The following is an 18,088-nucleotide window of genomic DNA, read 5'->3' on the forward strand; positions in this document are numbered from 1 at the left end:
CACCTGAGTGGGAGTCCAGGAGGCAGTGGGTGAGGTCTGGAGTTCACACAGGGTCCAGGCTGCAGGTGTCTGGGAGTTTGCATTTCTAACAAGCTCCCTGGGGATGCAGATGTGGGTGCTGCTGTGTGGAGCCCACGTTTTGAGAAGCACTGGAATAGGGAAATACGGTGGGACTGGCAGGCTGCCTGAGAGAGGCGCTGAGGTTCCATGTCCTGCCGTTCTGTCCAGCCGTGGCCAGCTGCTCAGGATCCGGTCCAGAGGAGGCACAAGGTTAGACTGCACCACGATAGGGGTGAAATTATTCCAGGTAAATAGAGCAAAGGGTTACTCAGCACAGTGTCTAGTACGTAGTACCTGCCCCAAACCTAAGTTACTACCCAGCACCAGCCTGCCCTTAGGATCCTGCCTCCCAGCGGACAGAGGACCCTCTCCCCGGCTCTGGGCCCCCACACCTGAGTCTGGCTTTATGACCTTGGGCGAGTTTCTCAGCATCTCCAAGCTTTCGTCTCTTCATCTGTAAGATGAGCCACTAACTACCCTGCTTCATAGAGTTTTGGGGAACTTTACCCGAGAGTCTGCATGCGAACCGCTCAGTACAAGTCTGTCACACAGGAGCGGCAGATGTCAGCAATCCTCAGAGGCCCGCAGAGGAGGAGGTGCTGGATGCAAATGAGCTCTTGGCGTAACTCTGTCCACCGAAGCCCACAGCCGGCAGAGTCTTCCAGATTCACGGTGAAAATTCATTTCTCCTCCCGTTTCTGCTTTGCACTTTCCAGCAACAGTCATGTGGTTTGCCTTGTGTTAGAGCTGATTATCCACTCAAGTCCACTAAACTGCAGCCCTGGGGTATTTCTTACTCGTCTCATAAACCCCAGAAGCTCTGTACCCAGTGTCTGGCCCATATTGTACCTTCAAGAAATTATTTATGGATTTGAAAGAAACTCATACATGATCTAACACTCATGCATCTTATTTAATTTTTAATGAGTTTTTATTACAAGCATAGTAATACTTCTCATGGTAAAAAATAATTGAAACAGTGCAAATAAAAGTCCTCTTCCCCTGGGGGCTGGCCCTGTGGCCGAGTGGTTAAAATTCCTTGCACTCTGCTTGCTCAGGTTCCTGGGTTTGAATCCTGGGTGCAGGGCTATACTACTCACCAGCCATGCTGTGGAGGCTTCCCACATACAAAATAGAGGAAGACTAGCACAGATGTTAGCTCAGGACTAATTTTCCTCAAGAAAAAATAGAGGAAAATTAGCAACGGGTGTTAGCTCAGGGCAAATCTTCCTCACCAAAAAATTTTAAAGGTCCTCTTCCCAGCTTCTTATTTCACTCACCTGAAGTAATCAGTGTTAGGGGGCTTTCCACACAGGAGGTGGAGATAGATATATTTCCTTTTTGATCCCAAATAGGATCCTATAGTACATACTCCTCTGCAACTTTTTTACCATAACAGCGTACCGTGGACATGTTTTCTCATTAGTACTTGTAGATCTAAGTCACTCTTTTTAACATTGCATCGTTCAGATGGACCATAATTTGTCTAAACTGTTTCCTATTTATGGACGTTTAGGATGCTTCTAAGCTTTTCAAAATTATTATAAACAGTGGTGCAGTGAACACATATCTTTGTGTCCTTCTGTGAGCAATTGGAAGATGAATTCCTAGAAGTGGATCAAAGGATATGTAAATGTTTTATGTTGCCAGCTGTATCATTTACAGAGCGCAGCCTACATTCTGGCTTCAGTAGAGGAGATTTATTACAGGGTACAGGCGGGTATGCAGAATTGCTGGGACGGCTCAAAGACGGATCTGGGCAGGACTGTGAGGAATGACTTCCAGAGCCGTGCGGCAGACCTGAGCCTCCAGAGGAAGTGCTGCCTTTTCCATCACGAAAATCCTTGCCCACAGGGAGGCTGCCACCTCACCTCCCAGCTCCGGGAGCTGCTGTCTTTGCTGCGGTCAGGAAGCCGGAAGAACCAGGAAGTCCCCAAGGGAGAAGTGGTCACCTTCCTGACAGTGTTTGCCAGCAGGAGCATGGGTTCCTCTTCAAACTCGAGTGATTAGCAGAATCCAACTCCCATCCGGAAATCCAGCTCTAAGGGAGCCCAGGAAGTGTGGTTTATAACTTTGCTGCTTCTGCAGTGTACGAAAGCACTTGAAAAGGAGGCTGGAATGGATCTCGAGTGCCGCCCACACCAGCCATGCTTGGTGTTACCAAAATACCTTCCAAAATCTACCACATATGAAATTGCCTGATTTCTCCACAGCATCACCAAAGCTGTGTGTTATCACCCTCTTATTTTCTATTAACTTGAGAGAATGTCCTGTTGTTTTAATTTTGCATTTCTTTAATTATGAATCAGACTGAAGATCTTTAGCTTTGTTTATTGGCCATTTCTATTTCTTTTTCGTAATTTTTCCTGTATTAGTTAGCTATTACCTAGTGACAAACTATCCCAAAACTCAGTGGCTTAAAACAACCACTATTAATTCTTTCTCAGGAGTCTGCAGGTCATCCGGGTGGTTCTGCAGATGCTGGCTGACTCAGCTGATAGCTGGGCTTGCGTGTGTGTCTGCGGTCAGCTGGTGGGTCGCTTGAGCTGGCAGGTATAGAGTAGAGCTGGCTGTGCTGGATGTGGTCTCTGCCTCCATCGGGCCAGCCCAGGCTTATTTTCATGATGATGGCAGGGATGCAAGAGAGGAAGAAGAAAGACTCAGGTGCTTTTCTCATCTCTGTTCTGTTTGTGCAGGTACTTCCATCCCATTAGCCAAAGCAAATCCCATGGCCAAGTGCAGCCCCAGTGTGAGAGGGCCCCACCCAGTGCCTGGACGCAGAGAGGCCATTGATTGGCACCAGCCGTGAAGTCAGTCTTGTGCATTATCTTTTGATTGTTGTTTGCCTTGTCTTGTTGATTTGTAAGAATCTTTTATATTGAGTTAATTAACTCTACACAAAATTCAGATAGTAACAATAAAATTTTGGGTATACACTTATAAGTGAAGAAACAAGAACAGACTACAGCATTGGAGAAATCTCCTATATATCTCCTTTTTTAAAAAAATGCTTTTGAATAGATGTGGACGTACACAGAGGCTAACACACTTGAGTGGGAAGCACGTTCAGCTTGGGTGTGGTGGGCCTTTCTATTTTGATTACAGTCTGTGATAACATTAAGGCAGGGCTTTCATCCGTGCCAGCCTGCAGTCTGCATGGGCTTTATTTTCCCTGTTTTGCTGAAAATCCACAATCAACTAAGATTCAGATGAATGTAAAAGACCTAGGAACAAACTCCAGCTTGTGGATTATCCTGTCCTTGGGTATGTAGCTCTGGGCCTCACACCATTCCTTCTCTTCCAGCTGGCGCAGGCTTAGCAAACTCAACTTTACGATTTCACCTTAGACTGAAAAAAAATCGCTTGATAGGAGAGGTCTGCAAGGAAAACATACAGACTCCAAGAGCAAAGAGAAATGGGTCATCGGTACTGTTAGTGTGGATACATCCCTCACCTCACACACACACACACACACACTGGGAGAGAACAATATAAATATTTTCACAGATAATTGCTTCTTCTCAGAGCTTCCATAGCACTCCATTCACACCTTCTTTGTTGCCCATGTTAGTTAGGATATAAATTCTGCTCCTGTAGCTAAGGCCCAAAATAGCAGTAGCATAAACAGGTTTATTTCTCTCCCACGTAAGAGTCGGGCGGCACCAACCTAGGGTGAGTTAGGTCAGATGGGGACGTGCAGACCCCTGGTGTCGTGATCCAGGCTCCTGGTGGCTCTGCCATCCTGAGCATGGGGCCCTGTTCTCTGGGGTCCAAGATTGCTCACCAGCCCATGAAGGGGACCAGGGTGAAGGGGAGGTCACGTCCCATTGGCCACAGCTTACCCACACACGGTAGCTAGGGGAGGGTTGAAGTTGGGGGACAGTTATGGTCTCTGCCACTTGCCCTCATCAGAGCTGCATTGCTGAGGACATTTGTGTACAGTCACCTGTCCCCACACGCTCTCACTCCTTAACCTCAGATTTCAAAGTCCTAGAAAGCAGAGAGCAGTCCCCTTATTTATAGACTGAAAGTTGTAGGGGACACTGGAGGCCATCAGTGAAGATGTGTCGGGATGAGGAACAGGCTCCTAGTCACAGAGAGCTGCATATGGGTCCCCACACTACCGCTGACCAGCCAGGTGACCTTGCACAAGTTACTTAAATTCCCTGCTCGCTGCTTCCTGGTAAAAGGGCTAAGAGTGGCACTTCCTTCAGTGCCGATGTGAGGATGACATGGATTAATGCACGTGATGCCGGGCACACGGCAAGCACCTCAGTGAACCTTAACCGTTGTTATCGTTAGTAACAGCACCAGCTGATCTCATCAAAGACGAATGAAAATCATCACGATCAGCAGCGGCAAGATTGAGAGAAGGGCTGACCGCAAAGAAGGGAGTTATGGAGGCACCATTTATATTTCGTCTCCCTAATTTTCTTCCTTCCTTCCTTCCTTGGGGACATCCTTTCCTTAGCCCTCAGGTGTCTCTATTTTTTTAATCAAAAAGAAAACCTGGTCTCATCTTTATCCATGCTAAGATGTTAATGAATGAAAAAAAATTCAGATTTTACCAATCGCTGAGTTATCTCCATTTTAACAGGGATCAAATTAAACCAAAAGAATGAAGTTTTCAAGATGAAATGCATGCATCATTGACAATGTAAAGAAAAATTTTCCAAAATGTTTTCCATCTGGGCCTTCCCTCTTATCTTCATAATTGAGAACTTCTCTGACCTTTCATGACCACATCTTATTAATTTTATTTCCTTTCACGTCTCAGATGGGTCTACTTTTCTTCCACTCCGCTGCTCCTGTACATTTTTATGTCCTCTGGTTCCAGTTCCTGTGGTTGGGTAAAATCTCACCCCAGAATTTAGCAGTGTAAAACCACCAGTTATCACGCTCATGGGTTCTGAGGGTCAGGAGCCCTGGCCCGGCACGACAGGGGCGGCTCCTCCCTGCTCCACGGTGCCTGGGATCTCAGCCCGAAGACTGGAAAGCTGGACTCATTCGGGGGCTCCTTCCTGCCTGCGTCTGGCAGTCCGTGCTGCTCTTGTTGGAGTCTGAGTTCTTCACGTGGGCTTCTCCCAGAGGAGGTCACTGCCTAGGGGCTGGTATAAGCTTCTTCACAGGCTGGAGGCTGGGGTTCCACCGATGAGCACCCAGAGAGAGGGAGAAGGAGGGCGGGCTGGGTGGAAGCCATGTTGCCCTCCACAACCTGGCTTTGAAAGTCGTGGAGCCTCACTTCCCCACATTCCGTTCGTCAGGGCCATCCCAAAAACCTCACCCCAGTTCAAAGGGAAGGGAAACAGACTCCACCTCTTCCTGGGGACAGCAGGTGGGACTGGAAATCCTATGTGAGCACTTGTCAAACCCGGACTCGGCCACATTTCTCCTGCCTGAATTCTTCCCATGGCCTCTGACCGGGCTTGCTACTTCCACGTTCGTGCTTCCCTCCGTGTAATTCTCATATAGCAGCCTGAAAAAGCCTACGACAGATTAGGGCGTGTCCCTCCGTGGCTCATAACCCTGCACTTGGGATAAAATCCAGTGGTACACGAGTCTCTGCATGGCCCAGCCCTGCCTCTCCATCAGCGTAAAACACCTGTCACTCCAGGTCACGCTTCCGTGTCGCAGGCTTTTCAGTTCCCCGGACAGACCAAATTTTCTCCCACCTCAGTGTCCTGGAAGTTTCTCTTGACTTGTCATGTGGTTTACTCCTATTCATCCCTCTGGTCCACGAATGTCACTCCCCCAGAGAAGCCATCCCTGACCCCAGTCGGAAAGCCAGCCCTTCTCTCGTAGCACTTGGTAACATCTTTTCTTATAACTGCTTGTGATTGTTTAAATAATGCCCGTCTTCCCTACAAAACTGTAAAATCCACAAGATCAATGTCCATGTCTCTTTAGTGCCTGGCATAGCGTGGGCCCTCTGTAAATATTTATTGAATGAATGAATGGTGCAGGTGAGAAGCACCGGACCGAGACTCTCCACCCTCAAGAATCTAAAGTCTAAGAGAAAACTAAGATGCGTTATATGACTACGTGATGGGCACGGGGTGAGAAGGGCCAGGCAAGAGCCACAAAGGAAGGACTGTAGGAGACGCTGTGTGGGAGAAGTGCATCTGGGCTGGATCTGAAGCATGGAAATCATTTTGATTTATGGAGACCATGGGAAAGAGCTTTCTGAGCAGTCAAGAGCAAGGATGTGATATAATGAGTTTGGGCTTGCCAGATGAGACGCAGTGAAATTTGAATTTCAGATAAACAGTGAATTGTTTTTTAGTATAACTATGTCCCACGTATTGCATGAAACATACTTAAACTAAAAAAAAAGTATTTGTTGAGCCAACCCTGATGGCCTAGCTGTTAAAGTTCAGTGAGCTTTGCTTCAGCAGCGAGGTTCCGTTCCCTGGTGCGGAACCACACCACTCCTCTGTCAGTAGCCATGCTGTGGCAGCAGCTCACGTGGAAGAACCAGTAGAACTTACAACTAGAATATACGACTACATACTGGGGCTTTTGGTGAGGTTGGGGGTAAGATTGGCAACAGATGTTAGCTTAGGGCAAGTCTTCCCCTGCAAAAACAAAAAAAAAGTGTACAAATATTTGTTGTTTATCTAAAATTCAAGTTTAACCAGGCATCTGTATTTTCCATTTGCTAGGTCTGGCAGCCCTAAATGAGATGCTAATTCATATAGCAACTCTGCCTCTTTTTTTAAAGGGCAAAAATGATTTGCTCTCTAATTTGTTTTGTTAGCTAAACAGAGTAAAAATGAATTGAGCTGAATTTGGAGCCCAACATCTAAATCATCACTGAAATAATCAACCTCAGAATCTCAGGAGCTTAAGAGAGGTAAGGTGTGTTTCTCCTTCATGAAATGTCTGACTCGGACGCTGGTGGTGGGTGGCTCTCCTGGGCAGTTTTCCACTAAGCAGTGCTGCCACCACCTGGAGTCCTTTGTTTCTGGCCTCACAAACTGGGGAAAGAGACAGCATGAAAAGTCACGTGGCTGCTCTGGGCAGGCAGGTAAATGGCCCACATCAACCCCAGCCACATTCCAGCAGCAAAACCAGACACATGGCTCCACCCAGACACGAGGAGGGCAGGACATGTGGTCTTCCCGAGTGCCCCAGAGCTCAAGGCCAGCGAGTAGAGAGCAGTGTGTAGAATGAGCAGAAGGGACACAGGCTTTGGCATGTGGAACTCTGTAAATCACGGCCCTGGATTTCACCATCCAAGAGACTCTGGACCAGGTGCCTCCATGTTCTCATTTGTAAAAAGGCCACAATTCTTGCCTTGCAGTGTTGTTGTCAGAGGATGACACCTGGCACGTGGAAGGCACTGAGTGAAGAGCAGGTACAAACAAAATGTTGTCGTTTTGTTTGTAACCTGTTGTTAAAAGTACATCCAGGGGGCCGGCCCACAGCTGAGTCGTTGAGTTTGCATGCTCTGCTGTGGTGGCCCAGGGTTCGCTAGTTTGAATCCCGGGTGCAGACCTGGCATCGAGCCTCAGGCCATGCTGAGGCGGCGTCCCACATAGCAGAGCCAGAAGAACCTACAGCTAGAATATACAACTACTTACTGGGGGGCTTTGGGGAGAAGTAGAAGAAGAAGATTGGCAACAGATGTTAGCTCAAGTGCCAGTCTTTAAAAAAAAGAAAAATCTCCAGGGATGGGGTGGGCCGGTGGCATAGTCATTAAGTTTGCGAGCTCCACTTCAGCAGCCTTGGGTTCCCAGATGTGGATCCTGGGCACAGACCTAGCACCACTGGACAAGCCACGCTGTGGCAGCCTCCCACATAAAATAGAGGAAGATTGGCACAGATATTAGCTCAGGGACAATCTTCCTCACACACAAAAAAAGTACATCCAGGGATAACCTCGTGGTGATGGTTTCCCCAATAGCAACATGGAACAGTAGTGTCAAAATTTTTTATGTCTTAGCTTTTTAAATCTAAGAAACCATCCAATCCAGTCGTGGCTCAGCAAAGTCCGGTAACTCGACTGAGCTCATACAGCCAAGTGTCTCAAAATACGGCTGGCGCCCTGCCCTCTCAGGACCAGGGTGTAATGTTCCCCAGAGGTCCACACTGTCCCGGACATGCCCACATGGAGGGGTCAGGCTGCATTTGCTACTTCTTTCAAACAGTTGGGAGACTTTCTTTCTTTCTCTGTTAGACATCAGTGGGAATTGTGCCTAGGAGGAAATTCTAGTTTCCCCCACCAGATCCCTGAATATAATCCAGTGAAAGAAAACCTGAGAAACTTTGACTTTTTCTCACTGGCCTCAGCACTACGCTTGACTTCTCGGTGGGGCTGAATTTCCCTCCATGGGTCTTACTCATTTTTTCCAGCACATACAGCACCCCCTATGATTATAACTAAACACTTTTACTGTTCAGATGTCAATCTGGACCAAAATGGGTTGCTAAGGACAACAGACAATTAAACGGCTCCACCACGTTTTTCCCCTGCTTCGGTTTTTGGTTTTTGACTTGGTTGCATTTTGCCATGCCGAAGGAACTTACTAAGGAGGCTGAACTGCCAGTGACCCAGCAGTGGAGCCTGAGGTCGTGTAACTGTGGATCTGGTATGGGCAGCACTTGAATTCCTGGGGTTAATTTATCTTTACCGTATTTTTCCAAGTGACAAGGAAGAGTGGGGTCAGGGAGAGAAGCAACTGACTTCTCAATGGATTTCTCAGACTCCCCAGCTTTGTGATCTATCGCAACAGCCTTGGCGAGGTTGCTGTGGCCACCTTGCTCACCTGCCAGTGTCCAAAAACAGGACAGGCACTGCAATAAAATTTCTGCCAGGTCTTAGGGATAAACAATAATTTCCCCTTTTCTCTTAACCCAAAGATGAAGCAGTGTACTTCATAGGCAGATAACGTCCTTCAAAATGGCTAACCCACAAAAAGTCTCCAACAAGTTCTTCTTCACAAGTTATTTTCAGCAAGTGACAAGATACCATTCTCTAGATATTTCCACGGGGCGAATTACAATACAGACGGTCCCCCTGGCAGATTGGCAAGTAAATATGTTCAAGGCTACGTTATAAATGACATACTTAGTTCTCTAGGAAGGCTCAAAAAATACCTTTGACAAAAATAAGATGAGGTTCGAGCCAGTCCTGATGGCCTAGTGGTTAAAGTTTGGTGTGCTCTGCTTCGGTGGCCTGGGTTCCGTTCCCGGAGGTGGAACCAGAGCACTCCACTGTCAGTAGCCACGCTGTGGTGGCGGCTCACTCTGAAGAACTAGAATGACTTACAACGGGAATATACCACTATGCACTGGGGCTTTGGGGAGGGGAAAAAGAGGATTGGCAACAGATGTTAGCTCAGGATGAATCTTACCCAGCAAAAAAAAAAAAAAAAAAGATATATCTATCTATCTATATATATGATGAGGCTCATGACTTAGAGTATATTTAGAGCAAATATTTGAAAGGGTATTCCCTGAGCAAAAAAAATCATCGCATTTTGTTGGCTCTGTCTCCCAAGAGGGAAGAGTAGGAACCTGAAGTCAGTGGTGTCCTTTGGGTAGAACCACATACAAGATGAGAAGGATTGTTAGGCGCCACTAAGCTGACTCCCAGGCCTCAACGTTGAGGGGTCCCTAGAACAACCAAAGATTCACAGTTGGCTGTTCTTTTTCTTTTTAAGAGCTTCACATGAGAGCTTCTCACGTGATAACTCTTAATAAAGACCAGCAACAAAGTCCAATTCCTCTTGTTTTACCCCGTCTGAGCTTGGAGACCATTCTTCCTGATGGCCAAGTACAGCCAGACACTATACATAGCTACCCCCTCAAACAGACAGAGAGGAAAGACAGAAGAGAGAGAAGGTAGGTTAGTGAAAGGAAATCATTACTTATGCAGATGAAAATAGCCGGGGCCACTTCACGTCTTCACTGCGGGAGGAGGGAGAAGCTGTGTGAGGGACCAGCTGCTCTTTCCATCATGAGAGCTTGATAACTTTGAAAAGCTAAATACAGTGCTGGTTTGAAGTCAGGTCTGTGCAAGCCTCAACTTGAACACAAGTTCCAAGAGTTTTATTTTTAAAGTGAAATTACCAAAAAATATATGTATCTCTCTAAAATGGGTGATTTACTTTTTTTTATTGCTAACCACAAAACTAATACATGATCAGGTGCAGGAAAAAAAAAAAGAAGAAAAGCCTAAAAATAGATTTTAAATGTTTATTAAAATAGAAATGTACACATTTAAATGCAAATGAAATAGAAATATGAACACAGTGAAAGTTCTCTATTGTCCTTCTTCCTGGAAACAAGCAGAGTTAATGGCTTAGTGGACAGCTTTCCAGCACCTTCTCTTTATCTGTGAATCAAATACTTTTTGGGGAGGGCACTACAAAAAATATATATAATTGTTCCTAATACTTTCTTTTTGGAATCTACTTCCTTTTTTCTCCTAACCATATCTAGGACATCCTTCCATGCTAGTACTTTATAGACATACTTTATACTTTTTAACTGCTATGTGAAGTTCCATTGAGTGGATATAACTGCAGGTGAATTTTTTTGAGGAAGATTAGCCCTGAGCTAACATCTGCCGCCAATCCTCCTCTTTTTGCTGAGGAAGACTGGCCCTGAGCTAACATCCATGCCCCTCTTCCTCTATTTTATATGTGGGACGCCTGCCACAGCATGGCCTGATGAGTGGTGCGTATGTCCACACCGGGATCCAAATTGGTGAACCTGGGGCCGCCGAAGCAGAATGTGTGAACTTAACTGCTGTGCCACCAGGTTGGCCCAAATTTATTTACTTATTTATTTTTTTAAGATTGGCACTTGAGCTAACATCTGTTGCCAATCTTTTTTCTTCTTCTTCTCTCCAAAGCCCCCTCAATATATAGTTGTATATTCTAGTTGTGAGTGCCTCCGGTTGTGGCATGTGGGACGCCGCCTCAGCATGGCCTGACGAGCGGTGCCATATCCGTGCCCAGGATTCGAACTGGTGAAACCCCGGGCTGCCAAAGCAGAGCATGTAAATTTAACCACTGGGCCACAGGGCCAGCTCCTACAGGTGAATATTTTAACCCAAATTTTATTTAACAACATTATAATCATACCAAAAGGCAATTTTAGAGGATTCAATTTAACCAGACTCTCATTACACACAAATGCGGCATTTTCACTTCTCCTATTTCCTTCCTGCCTTTGTCCACCTGCACACGTTTTCATCAGTCGTTCATTTAACCAAGAACTTCTCACTGCATCCCTCCTCCCAAGGGCTGGGTCCTGCCAGGTCCTAGGAAATGGGTGTGGCCGGCTGAGTTTGTGAGGGGATAACAAAACAATCAAAAGAGTCGTGCCAAAATGTCGTTTGGAAGACTCTCCGCTTGCTTCGTAATTTCAAGTTAAATTTAAACAGAGATATTTGTGCAAATTTTAAAATATCTTCCTAAAAATAAAAAGGCGCTCATTTTTGGCAGATGCTTTTGTCACGGGCAGAATTCCCTTCTCCTCTCCTGAGTCTGTTCAGTCAGCAGCCCATGGGAAACCAGGAATGGAGGGCAGGACAGTGCAAGTGTCGTTATCCGTTGCTTTGCGGTAGCATTTAGCTAACTGGTCATTTTTCCTCACTGTTCTCTCAACTCCTTTGGGGCCAGGCAGGAAGTGGACTGTTTTTTCCTGTCCATCCTCTGGGCCACTGCTACCCTACAAGATATGTCAAGTGTAGATGCTGCAATCATATCACTCCTCTTTTTTTTGGTGAGGAAGATTGGCCCTGAGCTAACATCTGTGCCAATCTTCCTCTATTTTGTGTGTGGGACACTGCCACAGCATGGCTTGATGAACAGTGCATACGTCTGCACTGGGGATCTGAAGCTTTGAACCCTGGGCCACTGAAGTGGAGCATGCAAACTTAACCACTACACCACTGGGCCAGCCCCACATCACTCCTCTTTTGACACTAAAAATATAGAATAAGGGACCTGGATTTTTTTTTTTTTTTTTGAGGAAGATTAACCCTGAGCTAACTGCTGCCAATCCTCCTCTTTTTGCTGAGGAAGATTGGCCCTGAGCTAACATCCGTGCCCATCTTCCTCTACTTTATATGTGGGACGCCTGCCACAGCACGGCTTGATAAGCCGTGCCATGTCCGCACCCAGGATGCGAACTGGCAAACCCCAGGCTGCCGAAGTGGAACTTGCGAACTTAACCACTGTGCCACAGGGCTGGCCCTGGGACCTGGATTATTATGAGAACAAAGTTGAGATGCTAAATTCCTTGTATGTAATAAGTATTTTATTCTTTTGTGAGAAAATGTATCTGATGTTAAGAAATTAAATGGTTTATATATTTAGAAAACTCAAGAATAGATATTAAGTGCTATTTTAGTATTTGTGAAAATGTTTATGAGGCATTTAAAAATATTTATCAGATTGCTAAAAATTGAAATTTAAGTAAGTAAGCTTAATATGAATAAAGAGGAATTGTGGAAAGGGGCAGAGTGCCTTCTGGAAACTTTTTAAAAAAAACAGCTCATAGGGGCGGGCCCAGTTGCATGGTGGTTAGGTTCTTGTGCTCCGCTTTGGTGTCCCTGGGTTCATGGGTTTGGATCCTGGGTGTGGATCTATGCACCACTCATCAAGCCATGCTGTGGTGGCATCCCACGTACAAAATAGGGAAGATTGGCACAGATCTTATCTCAGGGCCAATCTTCCTCACCAAAAAAAACCCAAACAGCTTATATATAATTCACATGCCATACAATTTAGTCATTTAAAGCATACAAGCCACTAGTTTTTAGTATATTCACAGATATGGGCAGCCATCATCACAATCAATTTTAGAACATTGTCATCACTCAAAAAGAAACCCCATCCACGCCTTTCACTGTCATGCCCGCTCCTCCCCACTCCCACCACTAGCACCTGTGAATTTGCCTATTCTGGACATTTCATATAAATGGAATCATGTAACATGAAGTATTTTGTGATGGGCTTCTTTCACGTGGCACAATGTTTTCAAGGTTCATCCATGTTGTAGCGTGTATCAGAATTTCCTTCCTTTTTATGGGCAAATAATATTCCGTTGTGTGGATAGACCATAGTTTATCCATTCATCAGTTGGTGGACATTTGGGTGGTTTTCACCTTTTGGCTATTATGATTAATGCTGCTATGAACATTCTTTCACAAGTTTTTGTGTGGGGGCCAGCCCCATGGCCCAGTGGTTAAGTTCATGCACTCTGCTTCGGTGGCCCAGGGTTTCACCAGTTCAGATCCTGGGCACAAACCTAGTCCCACATATCAAGCCGTGCTGAGGTGGCGTCCCAAATAGCAGAACCAGAAGGACCTATAACTAGAATATACAACTATGTGCTGGGGGGCTTTGGGGAGAAGAAAAAAAAAGAAAACAGAAGATTGGTAACAAATGTTAGCTTGAGTGCCAATCTTTAAAAGTAATTTTAAAAAATAAAGTTTTCATATGGACATATATTCTCATTTCTCTTGGATATATACTAGGAGTGGACTTGCTGGGTCATATGACAACTCGCTGTATAAGCAACTCCAGTGTCTAAGGTTAATCGTTTGAGGAGCTGTCAGACTGTTTTCCAAAGTGGCTGCCCCATTTTATGTTCTCACTGGCAGTATATGAGGGTTCTGATTTCTCCACATCCTCTCCAACACTTATTATTGTCTGTCTTTTCAATTCTAGCCATCCTAGAGGGCATGAAGCAGTGTCTCCTCATGGTTTTGATTTACATTTTCCTGATGACTAATGATGTTGGGCATCTTTTCATGTGCTTGTTGGCCATTTGTACATTTTGCTTGGAGCATTGTCTATTCAAGTCCTTTGCCTGTTTTTTCATTGGTTTGTCTTTTTATATTGAATTATAAACCTTCTGGACACTTTTCTTCCTCCCTCCCTCCCTCCCTTCTTTCCTCTGGACAAGATGATTCCTCAAATACAGTCCCTGAGCTCAAGATGCCCGAGTCTAGTGGATGAGATAACACAAAAGGGGCAACCTGTGTTGGGTCAGGAGTCTAGGGGCCTTCACACGAGACAGAGCACTGGGAGTGAGTTGGGAAGAACATTCCAGCTCGCCTGTGACCCCAGGTGAGTCTTGCTCTTAATTCTATAACCATTAACTTATAGATGCCAGTGTATAAGTTAAGGGGATGATGAAGGAAGTGCCTTTGATGCATCTGTGCGCGCTCAGAGCCGTCTATGCGTCAATTCAAAGAGGAAATACCACCACTGAACTATTTGTTAAATACAGCTGTTAAATAGCAGGTTCTGGAAAGTGTAGACCTAGGCTGTCAGTACAGGTGGCAATTTGGAGGTTATAGAAAGGCCCCTCCCCGAAAACATACATACCCAAATACCTCCCATCTCTCTACGAATATACCACGGCTACACGAAAATCTCTTATTTTTATTCTGTTGAGACATTATGTCATTTGGGAGGGATAATTTCTCCAGTAACTGGTTTATAGTAGGGATCTGTTTACTGAACATTAAATTTGGAGTTTGAGTCCTGTCCAGCTGTTTACCTTGGCCAAATTCCAGTCTCTCTGAGTCTGTTTCCCTATCTGTACAATGGACTCAGTAATGCCTGCTTGATGTGGTGATTACAAGGATTAAAGGAACCAGCATATGATAAATACCCAGCTAGTGCCTGGGCAAAACAGAACCTCAAAATACTAGTTTGAATGTGTGTCAGAAGACCTTGAAAGAATGGAACAATAGCACACAAAACAGGTGGGATGGTATTAGAGAAGAAGAGAAGCCAGGAGTAGCCTGGTGTTTATTAAAGGAAAGGTCCGGTGAGGCGTCAGAATGGGGGGGCTGCCTTAAACCGAGGGAGGGAATGCCAGAAATAAAGGGGAGGGAGAGGGGCTCTGAGGACAGCGGCCGAATGAGCATTGCTTCACGTGCGCCAAGCCAACTGCAGCAGAGTGAAACCTTCCAGGGGACGTTTGCCATTAACTCCAGGAACTGCACATTCCGTCAGGTTCCATCTGATTCTCTTGTCAGTCATCAGGGATTTCCAGGAAAGCTTGGGACGGGGCCAGGAGGCCTGAACGCTTGCTAGACCTAATCACAGGCCCAGGGTGACCATTGGCCGCTCCCCTCCCGCTTCCCAACTCGGCAGCATGCAGCCTAAACCTGAGTGGACACTTGCCCATGGCCTCACAGACGCAAAACGAGGCCCTCTGTGAAATAGAAAGAAGTGTCCCTGCCTTGCAGGGCCAGCAATTCACCTCCCGAGAAGAACTGTACTTTCTCACTGCCTCCCCCACACCACAACGGCGGCTTTGTTCCTCTCCAGTCAACTGGTGGCCTCCAGGGATGCTGTGACCAGGCAGGGAACATGCAGTCCTTTGATAATGGCCCTTTATCCCGGCCTCCAAATCAAAGAACCAAACACGCTGAGGATGGCTCTAGCCAACACAGCCCAGATGCCAGGTCTGACCCTGAAACGGAGACCCACCTCCGTGGGGAGATGCACCGGCCTTCTTCTAGATGAGAGGGGAACAGGCACTTGGGGTCCCTGCCCACAGCTGCGCTGACCTCAGTCACTCACACAAAACACGTCGCAGAGAAAATCTGTTACCAGAAAGGCTTTCCTGACTCCACCGTGCACTTAATCACCCTCCTCCTCTGGCCTGCCTTTTCATGTGCTTTACGTAACTTATGTACAATTTCAGAAGCTTTTTTGTTTGGGTTTTTATTGAGGTGAAATTCACATTACATAAAATGAACTGTTTTAAAGTGAACAGTTGAGTGGCATTTAGCACAGTGACAATATTGTGCAATCACCACTTCTATCTAGTTCCAAAACATGTTTATCATCCCAGGGTAAAACCCCGTTGAGCTGTTCCTCCTCATTCCCCCTCCCAGCAGCCCCCGGCAACCAGCAAGCTGCTTTCTGTTTCTGCAGATTTACCCAGTCTGGATATTTCACACAAAAGGAATCATACGCTATGTGCCCTTTTGTGTATGACTTCTTGCACTTAGCACAAAGTTTTAGAGCACGTATCAGCACTTCACTCCTTTTTATGGCTGAATATTTAATTGCATGTGTAGACTACAATTAGCTCATCCATTCTTCCATTGACGGACAGTTGGGTTGTTTGCCTTTTGGCGGTTGGGCATACTGCTGCTGTGAACATTGGGGTACAAATATCTGTTTGAGTCTCTGCTTACGGTTCTGTGGAGTATATACCTAGGAGCAGAATTGCTGGATCATTAGGATAATTCTCTTTAACTTTTTGAGGAACCGCCAAGCCGTTTTCAGTGTTTACACTGAAAACAAGTGTACGCCAAGTATTTACCGTGGCTGCACCATTTTACATTCCTGCCAGCAATGTACAAGGGTCTCAATTTCTCCACGTCCTCACTAATAGTTGTTTTTGATTGTTTTGTTTTTTAATATGGTGGCCATCCTAATGGGCGTGAACTGGTATCTCAGGGTTTTGATCTGCCTTTCCCTCATGACTAATGATGTTGAGCTTCTCTTCATGAGCTTATTGGCTATTGTATATCTTCTTGGGAGGAATGTCTATTCAAGTTCTTTGCCCATTTTCTAATTGAGTCATTTGTCTTTTTGTTGTTGAGTTGTAAGTGTTCTTTACACATCCTGGATGAGTCCATATGCTTTTATTGTGTGCATTCCAATTTCTTACGATTCCCTCCTCTACTATATGGAGGGAGAACTCCTTAAGAGCCAAGGCTGTGCCTTTAAAGAAAAAAGACCCTAGGGGCCAGCCTGGTGGCACAACAGTTAAGTTCGCATGTTCCGCTTTGGCGGCCCAGAGTTTGCCGGTTCCGGATCCCGGGTGCGGACATGGCGCCGCTTGGCACACCATGCTGTGGTAGGCATCCCACACATGTTAGCTCAGGGCCAGTCTTCCTCAGCAAAATGAGGAGGATTGGCAGCAGATGTTAGCTCAGGGCTAATCTTCCTCAAAAAAAAACAAAACAAAACACCTCTAGTCCATGGGCCTAGAACCATATCTGGCACACAGTGGCTTAATTAACGTGTACTAAACAATTTGTGGAATAAATAAAAACTAGTCATTAGGTGGTCCTATGACGAGAACATGAATCATCCTTGGCATTCATTTATTCTCTTACATGTGCACCAGAGTCTTGGCACTTCGGGCTGGAGGGTAGCGCAGAGTAGACAGACTGTGGAAAGGCTGCTGGATGTAGAGTGCAGTGGTTAAAAGCCATGGTGGGCATATTTTTCACCTGATCAGCATCCCTTCCCCTTCTTCTGGCAGCAGAAGCCCTCCTTCCGATGGGGAACTGATTCCAAGTGGTTCAGGTAGGGCTACTGCCCACCCAAGGGCAGTCACAGGCCAGGTCTGGTAATCAGAGGACCTCATCACCTGGCACCCTGATGGGTTTAATGATGGACATGTGACCCAAGCTAGGTACCAAAGCCCTTTCCAGGTTACCACCAGAGAAGCTCTTTCTCCTGGGATGGCTGGCCTGGTCGTGGACTGTGGTGGCCATGAAGTCTGCCTCTCGAGAGAGCCTGTCCAGTATCAGGAGAGAAGGACAGAGCCCCAGCAACATTATTTTAGCCTCTGGATTAGCCACGCTTTAAAGCCTACACTTAGACTTTTGAATTATGTGACCCACAATATTCTGACTTGGATTTCTCTAAATAGTCAAAAGAGCCCAGATTTGGGTGTCAAATAGACATTGTCTCTGCCCTTTACTGGTGGCATAAGCTTGGGCAAGGCATGTAAGCTCTCGAGCCTCCAGTCTCTTCATCTGTAAGATGGGGATGGTCGTGAAGCCCACCTCATCAGACTGCGGTGAGAGGACACAGCATGTGTAGAGAAGCTGCACAGTGTCAGCGGTGTGGAAAGCGAGATGGTAACTGTTAGCGTGGATCAGCCCAGCTTCTCCTGCCAAATGCTCCATGACATCCGCTCCTCTCCTTTTTAACTCATGTCCCATTTTCCGTTGCTTGTTCAGTGACTGTCTTTCGTGCTAGACTAGACTCCACAAGGCAGAGACTGCACCTGCTGTGGTCCC

General features: G+C 46.1%; 1 long non-coding RNA gene across 1 annotated transcript; it reads left to right on the top strand.

Moving 5' to 3' along the window:
* The first annotated feature begins 7 nt into the window (after positions 1-7).
* Positions 8-3,012, top strand: LOC139080560 (uncharacterized). The gene is made up of 2 exons (XR_011535161.1): positions 8-732; positions 2,757-3,012. It is a non-coding gene; the product is annotated as an uncharacterized lncRNA (long non-coding RNA).
* The last annotated feature ends 15,076 nt before the right edge of the window (positions 3,013-18,088 follow it).

The sequence above is a fragment of the Equus przewalskii genome, chromosome 30 (genome assembly GCF_037783145.1).
Source record: "Equus przewalskii isolate Varuska chromosome 30, EquPr2, whole genome shotgun sequence".
In the NCBI taxonomy this organism is placed as follows: Eukaryota; Metazoa; Chordata; class Mammalia; order Perissodactyla; family Equidae; genus Equus; species Equus przewalskii.